Consider the following 16,088-nt stretch of genomic DNA (forward strand, 5'->3'; position numbering starts at 1 on the left):
GACCAGTAGGCTGCTAGAAGGGCCCATGGCCTGAGGCCCGCTGACAGATTGTCCATCACTGTAACTTCTAAAGTGCCTAATGGAGAAATGTCAGCATTTAGGCCCCAAGGATAAAAAGATTAATAAAACTTACAAGCTCATATTTCACATGTATTTTCCACCCCAAAATAAAATGAATCCAAACCCTGCATTCATCAAATTGATTTTTCTGTGTGTTAATGTTAGAATTTCGTTTCAAGGTCCTCAAAAGTTCCTAAATGTCACAATAAATAATAGACTTAAACAGATTACTTCATGTAGAAAAAAGAGATAAACATTCTCTTTAAGTTCTTTTCTGAACAACAAATCCATGGATTATTTTCAGGGTTGTACAAAGTTTAAGAAATATATATATTTTTTCTCCCCAAGATCAAAGTGAAAAACATAGGAATCCATTGAGTCCTGTGTTATTTTTAAATAGTTAAACTAGAGAAACTAAATTATAAATAATTATACTGACATAGATTTCAAATTTTATTGTTTTTTAACAAAGTCTGAAAACAAATAGGAATACATTAATGTCAAAATATTTTCTTAGTCCTTAAAGAAAATTGATTATTTTTCTTTTTCCATGTCTTCTCATTCTCCTTCTAAAATAATTCATTTATGATTTCCTGTTGATGATTCATTGACCTGGACTCACTTAAATGTGTTCTAATCTATCTTTAGGAACAGGGTTCTCCATTCAGTGACATGTAGGGAGAATTGGCTTGTGATGGAGGGAGAAGGGCACTAGTTATAGTCTTCCTCAGTGACCTTGGAATAGATGTTAAAGCTGGAGGTGCCGAATGTATAACAACACAGGTATTGAAATGAACTCAAGTATGGCTTTTTCCCTCATGTGGCCTCAACTTTAGACATTAGAGCTTCATTTCTTCTCATCCTATGCAAGCTCCTTGAATATGCAAGCTATTCAAAAGCATTCAGTGAAATATATTTCAAATGCATGTATATGTGTATCATTGTATTTCTTTTCTAGATTACAGGACAATAGTGTCATTTCATTGCATTCCAAAAAGAGTTCATGATGGCCCCCCCCCTTGCTACAATTTAAGAGCCAGTGTCTACTTTCTAGGTGTACCTAGGGGAGTTATATCTTAGAGTAGTTGAGAGAACATATTCTGGATTCAAACTCTTAGTTTCATTCTTACTCTTTAAAATTCTAATTATCTGACCTTGTACAAGTTATAAAATCTCTTTATTAGTTCTCCTGTGAATTACAAGTATCAATAATAGAAAATTCTGTATAAGGTTCCTTTTAAGGTTTAAGTGAGATCATATAGGCAAAATGCTTGGCACATACCTAACACTCAACACTTTTTTTATGTTTTAAAATAAAATAGTGATATCAGATCACATCATGTGTTCACCTTTCATATATGTAATTAGAAAATAACAGATTTTCAGTAAGTATTTGTGAAATGCCTAAATAAATGAAAAGACATACTAAGGCTTTTGCTTAGATTAGTAAACATCTAACCTTGATCAAAATCAGAGATGAACCACCTAGCCCTGAATTGTTCTGGATAGTGAAGGAGTGTTCACTATCACTGAATATGTTCAGTCATTTCATCTTTTCTTTCCCTAGTACCAAATCTCTCATACAACCTTACCATGTAAACACACAGCCTACTAAAAATCATCTTTGTTTTATTTCTTTGCACTCACAAATATATTTTCCCCCAAATAACTAATCCAAATGTGCCACTTAGTTAATGTTTTTTAAAGTTTAATCTCATATCCCCAGCACATATTCTATTTGAAATATTTTTCCTCAATATTCTCATTCAGAATGTTCATTCAATGTGCCACAATGATGCATCGATACCTATGAAAGTGAGGATAAAAAAAGTGTGGGTTTGTGTATTGTTCTTGTAGACTAATTGAGCGCTGTTGTTTCTATTTCAATTATTAGTAGTAACTGCTTAGAAGACATCTGTTAATGCTGCAGTTTTCAGCAGACTTGTTCTGTAACAGCTGGAGATCTGAAATAATGATCTCCGAATACTAAATTCACCTTTGAAGTACATTTTGTACTCAACCAATGTGAGGCATTTTTTGCACATCTTAATTATTCCAGACTTGAGACATGGTTTGAGTACATTAGAAAGACCCAGATTCAAGGTGGCCACAGCTCTAGTAACTGCTTCTCTTCTAATTAGCAGTGACATTTCTGAACAACCTTTACAATCCCCAGGCCTTGGTTTCCTCATTTGTAAAATCAAGTGTAGGAGTAGTTGGCTAGATGATCTTTAAATTGTTGGCCAAATAATCCTGTGATCCTAGCTCTGTAAGTTAATGACATGAAGTTAATGACTAGTGTATTTTAAAAAAATTAATAAAATAAGTCCCATTGAGTTCCTGTTCAATCAGTCTGAAAACATCAACATTTTTTTAAAAAATCATGGATGAACTTGGATGAAACAGCTTAACAATGGCAAATATCACTCTTAGGTACTTCTTCAAAGACTCATGCTATCCAAGTGAGGATAGGATGCCAATGGTACGTACACAGCCATGTTATTATGTCTAGCTTGATGTACTTTATAATCCTCCATCAAAAATTTAATAAGCACTTACTGTATAGCGGCCATAGAAAACAGAAATAAGTCTTACATAGTCCCAGCCCTTAAAAATTCACAACACTGGGGATTTAGGGTAAGACTCAAGTTCAAAACAGCCAGATGGTCAACGAGGAAGTCCCAGATCCTCTTTTTCCCTACAAAGGTACCAATTCAACAACAATATAGGGAGTTCTCTTTGTCAGCATTTCAGAAAACATTGAAGAAGTTCCTGCACCCCAGATGAATGTGAAACCAGCCACACTGAAACCAGTAGGAAAATTTGTGGTACAAAGCAAGGACCATCTCCCTGAGATGGTAAAGACTGAAGCAAATGTGCAATGTTCTGGCTTCTCAGGAGGCTTCCTGAAGGACTGACGTGCATTTTATCTGAATCTAAGTGCTGACAGGAGAGGGTACCAGATCAGGGATTAGAGAAAACAAAGGTGAAGGTTTGGAATACATCCCCACTCATCACAGTCCCTACCCCTGGGTCAGTATGAAATGAGCTTCAGAAAACCTCCCAACTCCCAGATTCTCCCTGGGGAGGCAAAGAATTGGAACAGACATCCAATATTCCAGCTTTTCAGACAAGTGCTCAAAGAACTTGTTTCTGTCTCATTTGTTTTGGATGCTGCGTGGGACAGACATATTCTCACTGCCTGGAGGCTGCTGAGAACAAGAGAGGAGGGTAGCTTACTGATGCTCCAGAATCCCTCTGGTTCCAGAAACAGAGAATGATACAGTTCAGGAGGCTCTCTCTGGGGGCAAAGAAAGAGTAGATTACACATCCAAAGTTCTGGGTTTTCCCAGGGGGAGGGGCAGCTGACAGACTGTTTTTGTGTCACCTGTCACAGCACTGATGCAGTCCAGCAGAATCAAGAATCACGGGACCACTGAGAACCAAGGACCTGTGTAGCAGCTCCACAGAAGAGGCAGTACCACAGACAGATACCACAGAGAAGAGGATATTATGAACACCAAAAAGAAACCAACTCATCTCTCTAACTGGGAATTTACACATACAATTCCAGCTAAGTCGCATCAACAGAAAATACTTGAAAGACCCTCAGAATCACTAGCTATGATAAATGGTAAAAATCTTTCCCTGTACAAAGCCAGTTCCCTAAAGACTTGAAGAAGTGGCTGTTTTTCAAAGCATAGATATTAACAAAACGTTACAAAGCACATGAAGAAATAGGGAAACAAAGCCCAATCAAAGGAATAAAATCAATCTCTGGAAACCAACCCTATAGAAATGGAAGTGTATGAATTATCTCACAAATAATTCAAAATAACCATCATAAAGAAGTGCAATGAGCTTGAAAAATGGTCCATGAACAAAATGAGAGTATCGATAAGCAGAAAAAAAAGGTTTTTTTATAAAGAAACAATGGAGCTTAGGAATACAGTAATTGAGTTGAAACCTTCACTACAGACATTTGCCAAACTTGATCAATCACAACATAGAATCAACAAACTCTAAGACATATCATTTAAATTTTCCATCAGAAGAACAAAAAGAAAAAAAAAAGAATGAAAAAGAGGAAGAAAGCCTAAGGGATTTCTGGGATACCACCCAAAGGACCAAGGTACACATTATGAAGATTGCAGGAGAAAAGAGATAGCAAGGGGAGAAACACTTATTTGGAGAAGTAATAGCTTAAAAATTTTCCCTATCTGGGGAAGTAAAAAGACATTTATATTCAAGAAACTCAGTAAACTCCAACTAGAACCTACCTAAAGTAGCCTACTCATAGACACATTAAAATCAAATTGTCAAAAATCAAAGACAAGGAGAAAATTTTGCAAGCAGGAAGAAAAACGGACTTATCAGGAATCCCTGTAAGGTTATCAACAAATTTTTCAGGACAAAAGGGAGTGGGATGATATATTAAAAATTCTGAGGGAGTGGGATGATATGCTAAAAATTCTGATATAAAAGAACTGCCAACCAAGAATACTATATATGGCAAACTGTCTTTCAAGAGCAAAGAAGATTTAAAGGCATTACCAGATAAACTAAAGGGAGCTCATCAGCACTAGATCCATTTTATAAGAGATGCTAAAAATGGGTCTTCTAAGTTGAAACAGAAGGATGCTAGGGAGCAACACTGAAAGCATATGAAAGTATAAAGCTTGCAGGTAAAGGTAAATATAGAAATAAAAAATACTGTATTACAGTAATGGAGGTGAGAAAATCACTCTGAATTCTAGCATAGAAGTTACAGGCCAAATATAAAGAAACAATTTTAATTACAAAAATATGTTAAAGGTACACAACATAAAAGACATAATTTGTGACATCAATAACACACATTGGCGAAGAGAATGAAAAGAGTAGATTTTTGTATGCTACTCAAGTTGTGATTAGCTTAAAATAGATTGCCTTAACTCTAAGGTGAACATACAAAAAAAAAAAATGACTGTAAAATATACAAAACAGTAGGAAGCAATAAAACCATGTCACTAAAAAGAAATCAAAGGAAGAGAGAGGAAAAAAAGAACAAAAAAGTTGTAAGAAAAACAATTAACAAAATAGCAAAATAGCAATAGTAAGTCGTTCTGTCAGTAATTACTTTACATATAAATGGTTTCAACTCCACAATAAGAAGACATAGAGTGGCTGAATGGGTTTAAAAAAAATACAACTCTATGCTATTTACAAGAGTCTCACTTTAGACATAGGATAGATAGCACTTAGGCTGAAAGTAAATGAATACAAAAACATATTCCATGAAAATGGTAAGCAATGGCAGGAGTGGCCATGCTTACACCAGACAAAAGAGACTTGAGCTTGAAGGATACATTATAATGATAAGAGAGTCATTCACAAGGAAGATATAACAATCGCACATATTCACGTGTCCTCAGAACACATGGATACATGAGGCAAAGAAAACTAAAGTGACCAAATAGACAATAATACAATAATAGTAGGAGACTTCAATATTCCAACTTAGAATAATGGACAGATCATTCAGGCAGAAAAGCAATAAATAGAGGACTTGAACAAAACTACAGACCATATGGATCTAACAGACATATACAGAACATTCCTCCAGAGAGCAGAATACATATTGTTCTCAAGAGCACACGGAACATTCTACAGAAAAAGCCACATGTTAATCACAAAACTAATCATAACAAAACTAAGACTAAAATCTTGACAGGTATCTGACAAACCAAAATAAAACTGGAAATCAATATCAAAAGGAAAACTAAAAATTCACAAACATGGAAATTAGACAAAATAGTTTTTAATAACCAATTGGTTTATCAGAAAGCAACCAAACTTTACAGCCCAAGGAACTAGAAAAAGAAGGACAAACTAAGTCCACAGTTAGTAGAAAAAAGGAAATAATAAAGATTAGAACAGAAATAAATGAAATAGACGCCAAAGAAAAAGAAAATATCAACAAAACTAAGTTAAATTTTTAAAAATATAAACAAAATTGAAAACATTTGTCTAAGAAAAAAGAGCAAAAGTGCTTTTGCTCTACAAATGATTCTACAGAAATAAAAAGGGTTATAATCGACTACTATGAACAATTATAAGCCAAAAACTTGAATTACTTAAAAGAAACAGACAAACCCCTGAAAATATACAATCTACCAAGACTGAATCATAAGAAAATAAAAACATGAACAGGCCAATAATAAATAAGAAAATTCAATCAGTAATTAAAATTTTCCCAACAAAGCAAAGCCTGGGACCAGATGGCTTTATTAGTGAATTCTACCCAACATTTATTAGAGAATTAATGCATTTTTTTGTCAGACTCCTCCATTAAATTGTGGAGAAGTCACCACTTCTAAACTTGTTTTTAGGAGACTAAAACCATAAACACGACAGGAAAAGAAAATAATAGGCCACTATCTCTGATAAACATAGATGCCAGAAATCTTCCAGAAAATACTAGAAAACTGAATTTAACAGCACATTAAAAGGATAATACACCATCATCAAGGGACTTTATCCCTGGGATCTGAGAATGTTTCAACATACATAAACAGTAAATTAGATGACCATGTGAATATAACACAGGACCAAAATCATATGAAGCAGAAAATTCCTTTAACAAAATTCAAAATTATTTCATGATAAAAATGCTCAACACACTATCTAAGAAGAATGTATCTCAACAAAGTAACAGCCATGTATTATAAATCCACAGCTAACATTAGCTTCCACAGTGAAAAAGGAAAACCTTTTCTTCTAAGCCTGACACACATCAAAAATGCCCATTCCCACCACTTCTAGAACTCCTAATTAGATTAGGCAAAAAACAAAAAACAAACAAAAACAAACAAAAACCGTCCATATTGGAAAGGAAGAAGTAAATTATCTTTGTTCAATGAAAGACATGATCCTTTATGTAGGGAGCCCTAAAAATTCTATAAAGTATCACAATTAATAAGTTTAGCAACACTGCAGAATACAAAATGAACATACAAAAAAATCAGTTTCTGTATACTATATAGTAACGATGACAAAAAGTACAAAATGGAAAATATAAAAACAGCCCATTAAAAAGAGCATCAGAAAAAAATAAAATACTTAGTGATAAATTTAACCAAGAGGGAAGAGCCTTGTACAAGAAAAACTACAAAATGGTGATGAAAGAAATTAAAAGTCATACAAATCAATTGAAAGATATTCCACATTCATGAGTTGAAAGACTTAATATTGCTAAAATGTCCATACCACACCAAGGTAACTAGAGATTCAATACACTCCTTATCAAAATCCCAAGGGCAATTTTGCACAAATAAAAAAAATTCTAACATTTCTATAAAACCACAAAGGGCCTTTAATAACCAAAACAACCTTGAGAAAGAACAAAGATGGAGGCATTATACTGCCTGAATTCAAAATATATTATTAAACTACAGGAATCAAAAGTATGGTGTTTAAATAAAGACACAGATGAAAGGAACAGAGCACAGAGCCCATAGTTCATTGAATATGGTAAGATGATACAGTACAGCTTCTTTAAATGCTGATGTAAATATTTACTGACCTGGAAAGATATCCAAAGTATTTAACTGGAAAACATAATATAAAAATACATTTACAAAGATATCTATTAATAAGCTCATCTTTGTTTTAAAATTTCTATATAGAGGAACAGGTTTATGTAAGAAATCTGGAATTGTTGGGCGCATGGGTGACTCAGTCAGTTAAGTGTCTGATTTCGGCTCAGGTCATGATCTCACAGTTCCTGAGTTTGAGCCCTATGTTGGACTCTGATGACAGCTCAGAGCTTGGAGCGTGCTTTGGATTCTGTGTCTTCTTCTGTGTCTACCTCTCTCTCTCAAAAATAAACGTTGAAAAAATTAAAAAAAAGAAATCTAGAATTGTATACACAAAATATTAATACTAATTTTCTCACACTCAGGTATCACCTCACGCCAGTCAGAGTGGCCAAAATGAACAAATCAGGAGACTATAGATGCTGGAGAGGATGTGGAGAAACGGGAACCCTCTTGCACTGTTGGTGGGAATGCAAAGTGGTGAAGCCGCTCTGGAAAGCAGTGTGGAGGTTCCTCAGAAAATTAAAAATAGACCTACCCTATGACCCAGCAATAGCACTGTTAGGAATTTATCCAAGGGACACAGGAGTACTGATGCATAGGGGCACTTGTACCCCAATGTTCATAGCAGCACTCTCAACAATAGCCAAATTATGGAAAGAGCCTAAATGTCCATCAACTGATGAATGGATAAAGAAATTGTGGTTTATATACACTATGGAATACTACGTGGCAATGAGAAAAAATGAAATATGGCCTTTTGTAGCAACGTGGATGGAACTGGAGAGTGTGATGCTAAGTGAAATAAGCCATACAGAGAAAGACAGATACCATATGGTTTCACTCTTATGTGGATCCTGAGAAACTTGACAGGAACCCATGGGGGAGGGGAAGGAAAAAAAAAGAGGTTAGAGTGGGAGAGAGCCAAAGCATAAGAGACTGTTGAGAACTGAGAGCAAACTGAGGGTTGATGGGGGGTGGGAGGGAGGAGAGGGTGGGTGATGGGTACTGAGGAGGGCACCTTTTGGGATGAGCACTGGGTGTTGTATGGAAACCAATTTGACAATAAATGTCATATATAAATAAAAAAAAATATTTTCTCCATAAGGTATAAAATGAATCCTTTTTTCTCCTTTATGTTTTTATGCGTTTCTTTATTTTGCAATGAACAAACATTTAAAACTGGGCTTGCATGTGTGGAGAGACACAGTAATGCTGTGTAAATTAACAGCCTGGGTCCCAGGTAAATTTGGTGATCTCAACATTAAAACCTATGAAATGGAGGAGATATATTATGAAAATCTGCCTGAGGGCAACTAGGTGGCTCAGTTGGTTAAGTGTCTGACTCCTGACTTCTGCTCAGGTCACCATCTCACAGTCGGGGGATCAAGCCCCAGGTTGGGCTCTGTGAGACAGCACATAGCCTGCTTGGGATTCTCTCTCTCTCCCTCCCTCTGCCCCTGCCCTGCTTGCACTCTCTCCCAAAATAAATAAATAGCCATTAAAAAGAAAAAAGCAGGGGCGCCTGGGTGGCTCAGTTGGTTAAGCGTCCAAATTCGGCTCAGGTCACGATCTCACAGTTTGTGAATTCGAGCCCTGCATTGGGTTTTATGCTGACAGCTCAGAGGCTGGAGCCTGCTTCTGATTCTGTGTCTCCCTCTCTCTCTGCTCCTCCCCTGTTCATTGTCTGTCTCTCTCTGTCTCTCAAAGATGAATAAATGTTAAAAGAAAAATAAAAAAAGGAAAGAAAGATTCTCTCTCTCTGCCCATCTCCCCCACTCATGTGCATGCTCTCTGTCTCTAAGGATGAAAAGAAAAAAAAAAATCATGAAACTATGTCTTTCATCCTCATTTCAGCTTTGTCTCCCATTCCCCTTCGCCTCCACAGATGCCCTCCGGGAGCCCTGAATCCCTCAGTCCTCAAAATATCTGTAGCATGTAATGTTCATATGTTTCATAAGTACTCACTATCTGTTAGCATCTGGTACCTTGAGTCCTTAGCTCTTTCTCACATGCCTAGCTTTTGCCTCTCGAACTAGTTTTTAAGTTCTGTGAGAACAGGCATTCATGTCTTTCATGGGGTCTACTCAACTGCTTAGGGATTTTAAACATTGCTGATTTTGCTCACATTACACTTATTCTCTTTCTAGTTATTCTCTGTTCTTTAATCAGTTGCTGACTTGTATGCCTCCATGGCTATGTTCATGGTGTTCCCTCACCTCTTCACCCTTTGTCTGCCTGACACACTTTTAATAAGCCTTCCAACCTACCTTAAATGTTTCATCTTCTCTGTAGCTCTCCTGGACTTCCCTACCTGGCACCCTCACCTCTGCTCTGAGCTTCTGTATTGCCTTTGTCACAACACATTATAATTACTCAGTAGACTGTCCACTCTGTGAGAGCAAGAAGATCTGTCTCTTCCCACTCCATGCCTCATATACAGTAAGTGCTCAGTAAGTGCTGTGTGTTGAGTTGAACGGGACACCAGGTACGAAGTTTCAAAGACTCTGAGAAAGGTAAGCTACCAATGTGTTAGGCTGGCCCTCTTCCTATTCACGATATGATTTTCTATTTTCTCAGCAATGAATTTGAAAGGTAAAATAGTTCTCAGTTGGGAGGCTCTCAGGGGAAAGAGTAAACATCTTAGTTTTCACAGTTCATCTTTTTGTGTGTGGGGGAGTCTTGGTCTGAACTGATAGAATATCAGGCACACCCTTGTTAAAAGCTATCAAAATATGCAGTGATGCCAAGATTATTCTTGAAAAATCTGCTGTTTTAAATTAACCACTCCCTTCCATTAGGAGACATCATTGAAAACTGAAGCCAACCAAAACAACACTTAAAGTACATCCAGAAGATCTGGAAGCAGAGAAACATGTGAACTGAGCTGACAGTACGTATCCTAATGACTCTCATTTCACCAAGATCTCTTTATTAAACGTCTGTGAATTGCTAAGTGCTGTCAGAAGTCTTTCAGAAAGAAGCACTATGTGGTCACATCCCTCATGGGAGGACTATACCAAGAACAATACTGCTCATGTCATTAGTGTGTGGTGAACAGATGCCGTGAGAGACGTTCCCAGGGAAGTCGCTGTACAACTGGTGTAGTCCTTATTCTCATTATGGGAGATGCCAAGCAGGGAAGAGCTTGGGTCAGGGCCTCCCTCATGCTCCTGGAGATACCATCATCGGAAGTTTCTGGCCTTTATTATTCAACAACTGTTCTAATTTCCCTTATTCTGTGTTGGGCCAGATATTACATGACTGTAAGCAGCACATTTACAGGGCAGAAAGGTGGAAGGCACCTCACCCTCCAGGAACTTCTCGGCCATGGCCTCAAACTCTTGTTCAATCTTCATGCCTTCGATCTGCAGAACACCTAACAAGGTCTCTGGCTTCAGTGCTGAAGCAAACTTCTCCAGCTTCACCTTCTGCTCCTGGCACAGCTCCACGAGCTTCCGCAGCTCCTGGTACATGTCCGAGAGGTTTGAGCAGCTTATCTCCAGGGGACCTTGAAACTCCAGGTTGCACTCGGCCAGGCTCCAGCTGGTGGCCAGAGCCATCTCTCATTCCAGCTGCAGGACCTGGACCTCAGGGGACTCCAGGGCCATCCGGTCAATGGCCTCCAGGTAGTTCTGCATTTCCAGTTCATCCAAGGTCTTGTCTTTCAGTCCATCTTCCCTTCACACATGGGGGCTCTGGGGCCTCAGTATTACAGGCTCAAGAGCATCACTGCTAGTTGTATCTAGTGCACCGACAACCTTGGGCTTCCCTGAAGTATTCTCTGCACCTACAGTCCCTTCTATGTGCCAAAGAAATAGACGTCACATGTAGGTCTCCTTCCCCGGCCAGGGGCTGTACAAAATTATTTTGCTGTAAAAAATAAGGACTCTTACTCTGGTCTGCACCTTGGCTCTGCTCTTTAATTGAGTTTTCTGAACAAAAATCAGGGTAGTGGCCATTTTGGACACTTTTCTTCTGTCTTCATCCCCAGACAAAATGGAGCAAGATGGCACTCAAGTTCATTACTGAAGAGAAAACAGACTTCTAAAAGATTCAGTGACTTCAGGACTCAGGTCACTCCTCTTATAATGTTTAATTATTAAAAAAAAATCCTCCCCAAATTTCCACTAAAAATTTCTCTTAAAGTAGGTTATTCACAGTTTTTTTTTTCCAAAAAATTTTCAAAATTCACAGTTAATTTTGCTAGTCAAAAAATAATATGACCCCTCCTCAGGCAGTTATAAAATATCCAAATTTGAGGTCTGAAAGACAATTTAGAAATAATTTTAATCAATTCATTTATTTAACAAATGAGGGAGGGTCAATTTGACAGGCTAAATGACTTTCCTACTACTATACCATTAGTTAGGGACAGGATTCAGTCTAGAGTTAGAACTCAAGCCTCCTAACTCTGAGGGGGGGCGGTCTATCTTCAATTAGCTTTTTGTACCAAAGGGAAGACAACTGCTTAACTTAATTACTAAATCAGGAGAATTATAATATGCATTTGATTTTAATCTGTAATGCAGAAAAATAAACACGTTCTACCAAAAAATCCCTCTGATTACCAAAGAAAAACATCCAATGTCAGAATAAACCCCTTGGCCTCATGGCAAGGGTCAACCTCAGAATACTGGTTTGGTACGTATGTTTTGATCAAATAAATGATTCATTAGATTCAATCAGAGTGTGTCATCTACATGATGCCAAAAACAACCACTCAATTCAAACAAATCAGAGAAACAACAATTCCAAATTAGTCTATTCAAAAGAACCAAATGAAATATGTAACTTGATATTCAGAAATTAAAAGAGCAAAGGGCAAAAATAAAAGCATAGCACCAGAATCCTCTCTGGGAAACCACAGACCTAATAAAGGAAACCACATAGTGATGTGTTCAGACAACTCTTAGGGCACATGCCTTTACTCCCACCCCGTAATTGTCCCCATCCAAAAATGTGTGCTCTTGGCATGGATGCTCATATAACTTGATCCATCACCCTAGCCGTAGTTGACTGTACCAGAGTAGGTCACCTGAACCAAGCTGGGACAATCAGTACCACTCTCTAAGAGCTGGAATTTGGACAAGACCAATCTCAGAGTGACTTTTAAAGAAGTGAAAGTACCCAGCATGAGTGGAGCACAGGGACTAAGAAGGATGGGGAATGAGTTTGAAGATAGCGGTCTAGTTAGTGAAACCTAGGGTCCCCATTCTCCTGGGACATGAGTTGTTTGAGCCTGTTGCCCAAGCAAAATTATTCCCAGCATTCCTTTTACTCTCCAATTGTCCTAGTTTGGACAATGAATTATATGGCAATCCTATAATTTCTTACCCAAAGGTAAGAAATTCTATTACCAGTGAAGGTTTTGAGGGAGAAGTATCAAGAACAAATCTGTATTTTTTTCAGAGATCACTTTAGTAAAGAGTACGAATTATAAATTAGAAAGCACAAACTATGGATAGCTGGACTTCTGGTCCAGTGTGGTATTGGAGAGCACCTATTCTGGTGCTCTTTATGTACTCAGAGCCGGGAATTTCCAAATAGTTCTGTGAAGAGATACATACAGAGTTCCCAACACTATGTAAGAACAGCTGTTAAAGGGACAGGGGAGGACACAGAGCATTTAGACCACACCAGTATACAAAACAGAAAGGGTTCCAAAGTCTGGATTACCCAAACAGTTACCTCAATTATCCTCCGTTAGATACATCCCCATGAATGAAACATTCATTCACTTTACTTAATGCTTTCATTTAATGGTAATTCCTCTGTGGTAAGAAGAAAAAAATCTAAGCGAAATCCCAAAACCAAGTCAGAGATAAAAGAAAACACTAGAAAGAAAAGAATTCTACATACAGCTGCCGCGTTCTGCATACAAAGGCAATTGGTGCAACACCTGAAATAAAGCACCCTAAACAGGAAGCTCGCCTGGCAACCATCAGCCCCCACAAATGAACATACTTACGATGCAAGAAAGATTAACGAGTTAAAAATATCGCTGGCTTTCAACAATACCACAAAGTGTACATTAAGACAGATAAAGTTGGTTACCTCTCTAAAAGGAGTGACTCCTCTCCGTGCTGCCCGCTTGTCTGGGGTAGTTATTAGGAGCGCTGAGGAACTTCCATATCAAATAAGAATAAGCGAGAGCTTTGCAGCGTTATTTTTAAAGAAGTAGGAAGGTCAATGGGAGCCTGCGTGGCTCAGTCCTTCAAGCGTCTGACTTTGAGGTCACGGTTTAGGAGTCAGAGTCCCACATTCCAAGAGCTCCTGCCCGGGGTTCCAGTGAGCACAAGCACCTCCTTGGGTGAGCAAATGCCCCACCTCCGTTGAGCTCCAGCCCTGGCTTCTGCTTCTGGTGAACACGTGCCCTGCCTCAGGTGAACTCGATCTTCGCTTTGGGTATAAAGCACGAGACCTGCTTCAGGTGAGCCCGCTTCTCTTTCTCTTTCTCTTTCTCTTTGCCTCTCACTCACTTGTTTGTGCTTTCTCAGGAAGGAAGGGAGGGAGAGAGAGAGGGAGAAAGAGAGAAAAAGAGAAGGAAAGGTTAAATCAAGAGGCATGACTATTGACACAGAAGAAAAGGTCTAAGGGTGGAAAGTTATCTCCATATTGTCGTGTTCCAAACTGTAGCCTCTTGTCCTAAATGCAGTTTCTAGGTGAGCTATTTTAGACCAACATTCTTCCGTAGCCTAACGTCTCCGCTTTTATTCTCCTCACACCCTATCCCTCAACACAAGAGACAATATATTGCTTTCTCAAGCTTAGCTATAGGCCTACTCATTTTACTAGGAGTTTTCTTATAAAATACAGCATATTCCTTGAGGTGAGAGCAAGAGAAACAGAATTTCAATGATACATGCATCATTAAAAGTGTATTATATATATTTCAACCTGAAAAAGGAAAAATAGTGACTTAGAATTGTAATAGTATACAAATATTGTTCAATTCAATTGGATGTCCTGAATTGGCTATGCTCCATGAGCAACATAGAAGCACCTAAAAAATATCCCGTGGTCTTGAGATGATGTATTTTGGCAGTGTCTCTAAGAAAGAGAAATGGGGGGGAATAAACACATGCGCATGAGCCAGAGAATAAATTCCAGAAGAGATAACAGAAACTGAAATAATTTTTGTTACAGTGTGATCCAAAGTCTACCTCTGTGGCAGTTGAACAAGTGAAGATCCTCAGATGCCTTCATTAACATAATAAATCAGATTCTCGGGGGATGAGCCCAAGAATGTCAATAAAATTATATTATTCTCCTTCTAAAAACTCTCTAAACAAAATGAAATAAGATTTAAACTCTTTATGAAGACCTACAACGTCCTACACAATCTGTCAACTGCTTGTTTCTCCTTCCTCATCTCCCATCCCTTCAACAGTGCCCTCCACCACCATAAAGGCGCACACCTCAATCCTCTATTAAGCTCCAGTTATACTGGTGTTATTTCCAGTTCTCTGATGACAAACTTTGCCTACACTGTCCTCTCACTTACTCACCCTATTTCCTCTCTGGGAAGTTTCCAATCAATACCCAAGATAGCACAGCCTCCCCACCACTGCCACCACTTTCTTTTCTTTCCTTCTTTTTTTATGTTTATTTTTGAGAGAGAGAGAGTGCACAAGTAGGGGAGGGGAAGAGAGAGAGAGACAGAATCTGAAGCAGGCTCCAGGCTCTGAGCTGTCAGCACAGAGCCCAAGGCAGGGCTTAAACCCATGAACCATGAGATCATGTCCTGAGCTAAAGTCAGATGCTGAACTGACTGAGCCACCAGGAGCCCCACCACCACCACTTTCTACATCACTATAGATGTAGTGCATGTAAACACTACATACATAGTAAGTGTACAACCTATCTGTATTTTTTTATGGTATTGTAGTAGTTTTCTACAAATGTTCTACAAATTACCACAAACCTAGCAGCTCAGGACAACACAGATGGATTTTCTTATAATTCTGTAGATTGGAAGACCAGCATGTGTCTTATTGGGCTAAGATAAAGGTGTAAGCAAGCCTGCATTTCTCTCTGGAGGCTTTAGGGGAGAATCCGTTCTCTTCTTTTTCCAGTTTTTAGAGGCTATCTAAATCCTTGGCTCATGGTCCATTTCTTTCATCTTCAAAGCTAGCAATGTAAAAGCTCTCTGATCCTTCTTCTGTAGTCATATCTCCCTCTGACCACAGCCAGGAAAGGTTCTCAGCTTTTAAAGACTACCAGGTTAATGCAGGATAATTTCTCCAGCTCAAGGTCCTTAGCCTTAATAAGATCTGCAAAGTCCCCTCTGCCATGTAAAACAACATATTCACAGATCCTAGGTATTAAGACATGGATATATTTAGGAGCCATCATTTTGCCTACCACAAATACTTAACACTATCTGAAATTACTGTATTTGTCTCTTTATGAATTTACTGTCTTTATCATCTTGCTAATACGAAAGCC

General features: G+C 38.1%; 1 long non-coding RNA gene across 1 annotated transcript in view; it reads right to left on the reverse strand.

Annotated features, from left to right (window-relative positions):
- The window catches only part of LOC147584394 (uncharacterized), a 284,644-nt gene extending 270,552 nt beyond the window's left edge, over positions 1-14,092 (reverse strand). The window contains exon 1 of the long non-coding RNA XR_015255436.1: positions 13,695-14,092. This is a non-coding gene — a long non-coding RNA (uncharacterized LOC147584394). The remainder of the gene's footprint in view (positions 1-13,694) is intronic.
- Positions 14,093-16,088: the final 1,996 nt, after the last annotated feature.

The sequence above is a fragment of the Puma concolor genome, chromosome A1, assembly GCF_028749965.1.
Source record: "Puma concolor isolate L17-30 chromosome A1, mPumCon1.1.hap2, whole genome shotgun sequence".
In the NCBI taxonomy this organism is placed as follows: Eukaryota; Metazoa; Chordata; class Mammalia; order Carnivora; family Felidae; genus Puma; species Puma concolor.